The sequence below is a fragment of the Mesocricetus auratus genome, unplaced genomic scaffold (genome assembly GCF_017639785.1).
Source record: "Mesocricetus auratus isolate SY011 unplaced genomic scaffold, BCM_Maur_2.0 Super-Scaffold_4256, whole genome shotgun sequence".
Classification (NCBI taxonomy): domain Eukaryota; kingdom Metazoa; phylum Chordata; class Mammalia; order Rodentia; family Cricetidae; genus Mesocricetus; species Mesocricetus auratus.
Window position 1 is genome coordinate 128,108,129 of NW_024429182.1, and position 4,150 is coordinate 128,112,278.

The following is a 4,150-nucleotide window of genomic DNA, read 5'->3' on the forward strand; positions in this document are numbered from 1 at the left end:
GCAGGCCTCTTAGGCTATCAGCAAAACATGGCATATCAAGTTATATTAAGACTAGGCACATCCTCTTAAATTAAGGCTAGAGAAAGTAGCCAAGTAGGAGGACCAGGGCCCCAAAAGCAGGCAAAAGAGTCAGAGACAACCCTGCTTGCACTGTTCGTAGTCCCAAAAGAAGACCAAGCTACACAACCATAACATATATGCACAAGGCCTAGGTCAGTCCCATGCAGGCTCCCTGGCTGTCAGTTCAGGCTCTGGGAGCCCCTATGAGCCCAGGTTAGTTGATTCTGTGGGTTTTCTTGTACTGTCCTTGACTCCCCTCTAAAGCTTCATCTTATGGAGGCGTTTTCTTCATTGAGATTCCCTCCTCTTTGATGACTTTAAGCTTGTGTCATGTTGAAATAAAAGTATCCATCACATATGGGTTATTCAAACATTTTTTAAAATTCAAATTTTACTTATCCATGCCATTTTTAATATAGATTCTTGAACAGTATTTTAGTGATTTCTCTAGGTGTTACATTATGAATAGAGTTTAATACATATATATGTATATATATATATTATGAATAGCTTAACTAAGTTGCTTCATCAATTACAATCAAGCATTTAAAAAACTCACTTCCCTTTAAGCCTATTTACATACCAATGTTGTGCAGCCTTGTTTACATGTCATTTTGACATGAACTAGGGCAATCAGGGGAAGAGGGAACCTCAAATGAGAAAATGCCCCTCTCAGATGCCCTGCAGGCAAGCCTATAGAGCATTTTCTTGACTAAGAATTGATGTGGGAGAGCCAGCCCACTGTGGGCAGTGTCACACCCAGGCAGGCGGATGGTCCTGAGCTGTATAAGAAATCAGGCTGTGCTAGCCACAAGGAGCAAGCCAGTAAGCAGCACTCATCCACAGCCTCTGCATTAGCTCCCGCCTCCGGGTTCCTCTCTCGCTTGAGTTTCAGCACCATGACTTCCCTTAGTGAAAGAGTGTAAACTGAGAGTACACTTTCTTCCTCAACTTGCCTGTGCTCATGGTATAATAGTAACAGAACCCTTAACTAAGATGACCATTTATAATTTATTCTGAAGCATTTTTCTTCACACTTTAAACAATATCACAGTGTAATATTTTGTTTTAATTATCAAACTTGGTTTATAACCTCAAGAGAAAGCTTACAGTATGTACCTATACTTGCCCATGGCATTTTTCTCTTCTTTCTGGTATTTCAAGATTTTTTTCCCCTAGAGTTTCCATTCTGCTTATAGATTTACTTTAGCCATTGCTTGAGAGTAGGCAAGCTAAGGATAAATTTGTTTTGTTTTCTTATACTGAAAATGTCTTGAGTTCCCATTCCTAAAGGATATTTTGACAAAGTATAGAATTACACATTGGTGAGTTGGTTCTTTTCCACTTCTTACTGCCACTGTTGTTACTGATGAAATCCGTGGCCATTTCTGAAGTTTTTCTTTCCTTTTAATTCTTAGAAAATTAAATATGTGTATATATATATATATACACATATATATCACCTCTTGGTATGTTTTCAGGGGACGAGTCATATATTTTCTCAGTTTTTTTCTCATCTTTTAGATCTATAGACATGTCTCTTGCCAAAGTCAGAGTACTTAGCTGTTTTACTTAGAATACTTTCTCAACTTATCCCTCTTTGTCTTTCCTTTCCTGGGCTTCTATAACAAAGACATTTTGTTTTGTTGTTTTGCTTGTTTGGTTGAGTTTTTTTTTCTCTCAAACTCTCATAAGTCTTAGCTCTGCTTATTTTTCTTTGTTATTTTAATTAGAAAATTTTACTTTTTCTTGCATTTTCCTTGTTTTTCTTTCCTCTCCATCCTTCCACACATTCCATCCCCTGGCATTCTTATTTCAATTTCCGCAGTTTCCAGAGATGCAGTTTTCATCTTTATACTTTTATATACATATATATATATATACATTATAAGGATGTATACTTTATTTGTCAAAGACTTTGTTTGCATGTGTTATGAGTGATCTGTTCCTGCTCAGTAAAAACCTGTCTGTTTATTAACTTTCCTGGGATAAGCTTTATGTCCCAGTCAATGACCTTAATGCTCTGTCACCTTGATTCTGGCATTCCTTGCAATTTTCATTGAGGCTGAAATACTTCTAGTTCATTGTATGACACATGTTTTTCTAGTGAATGTATTTTGTCTTATGATCCGCGACTCAGTATTTTATTTTAATCATACGCTATTGCTAACCTTCTCTGAAATCACTCTGGCAAGGATAGAGTTGGTGCTTTTAACGTCCAGGTAGGTGTAGACATGCCAGTTCTCCACTTGGTTTTTGCAATACCAAGGAAGAGAGAACTCCTCACTACTACTGGGTGCAGATGGGCATTCTCCTCCCTCCACAGTCTCCACTGGCACTGTAGTGAGCTGGGGACCCATAACCAGTAGGCATAAATGCTCTACCTCTATCCTTGGTGTTTTCTCTACTTGGTATACCAGATGGTGCTGTTGGGTTATCCCATTACAGCCTTATGATGATGAAAAGTAATTCCCAAATTTTGCTGGAGTGTTTAATAGTGAAGCCATAGGCGGTGCTGTGACATGTTGACAGAGCAGGCTAGTTGCTGTGTGAAAGCTCCCTGTCTCTCTGGTTCAGCGTCCCTTTACATTTCCAAGTTACTGGCTTCTTTAACACCTAGTCAGAGGTATATGTTGCAATGCACAAATCCAAGGTATTCATCCATATACCATTCCTCAGGTCCTGACAGCCTTGGTTATGCATTTTCTTTATCTTTCAGAATCATTTATATCATTTTGTAAAGAAAACAACATCCAAGGAATTGAAGTACCCACTATAGAAGGCTAGGAGACACATGCCTGCTCTGTCTTCTCCTCTGTCATCATCACTTTGACAGGAAAGGCACATAAAGTGTGACATGAGGGGCTTTTTGTATTTATATGAACTTGTTCTGTTTTACCTACGGAAATGCGAGCTAGACAGGCAGAAGCTTGGTTCTGATCACACATCTGCCAAGCTGTTAGAAGCAGCCCAGCTAGAAGCCAAAAGACTGGCTGGTCTAGCCAGGATTCTATCAGCTTTATTTATTTTACTTAATGGTTAGTGTGTGTTTGAGTGCGTGTGTGCACTCATGTAGGGTGGGGGGTGCGTATGCTAATGTGTACCCAATGGAAGCCAGAGGAGGGTGTCAAGTGTCCTCTGTTTGTTTTTGTTTTTCTTGCTGGCAGTTTCCGTTTGCCTCAGTGCTGTGGTTACTGCCTCAGAGCTGGGGTTACAGCGTGGGAAGGTCTGCCAGACCTTCTGAGATCCAAACCCAGGTCCTCAGGCTTACGGCGTGCATGTTTATGCTGATAACCACTGAGCCAGCTCTCCAGCGCCTCCTCTGTCATCTGTAAATCGCACACCAAAGGGTCCCTTTACCACCAGACATGTCTGTGAGATGACTGAAACCTCAGTGTTGAACTCAGCACCTCCTATGAGGGCAGGGCTGGGGCATCTGACTCTTTGGCAACCACATTCAAGCAAGGAAGCCAAGCGTCTGCCCTCAAGCTTAGCTGACACTGGGGAGACAGTTTTTTTTTTTGCACGTGTGGGCAGTGGAGTGGGGTGGGGAGATTTAGACAGGAAAGAAACCAACTGTTTATTTGCACAGACTATAAGAAAAATTGCCTAGACTTTTGCCTGAACTTGCTTGCTTCCTCTAGTGCTTAGGGGCTGGCATTTGTGGTTGATCTTAGTGGTCACAGATGGCAAAGGCAAAGAGAGAGAGGGGGAGGGAGAGAGAGAGAGAGAGAGAGAGAGAGAGAGAGAGAGAGAGAGAGAGAGAGAGAGAGAGAGAGAGAGAGAGACTGTGATGTGAGCTGGAAAGGGAAGGGAAAAACACTTGATGTCATTCCATTTCTGACCCAGAGTTCCTAATATTTGAGACACTCTTGGGTAATTCCAAGGTAACCACAAGCAGAAGATGTGGGGGATGTTGCAAGGGTGTATTTCTCAATAGCCCTTTCCAAAATGACTGTGACGTCTTGTTCAAGTTAGCATTTAAACCCTTTTCTGCATCAATTCAAACAAGGGGATAAACCAAACCTTTGGAGACACAAAGTTGCTTACTCTCAAGGACAGGCTTTCAAAAGGCCAAAGGCAAGATGCC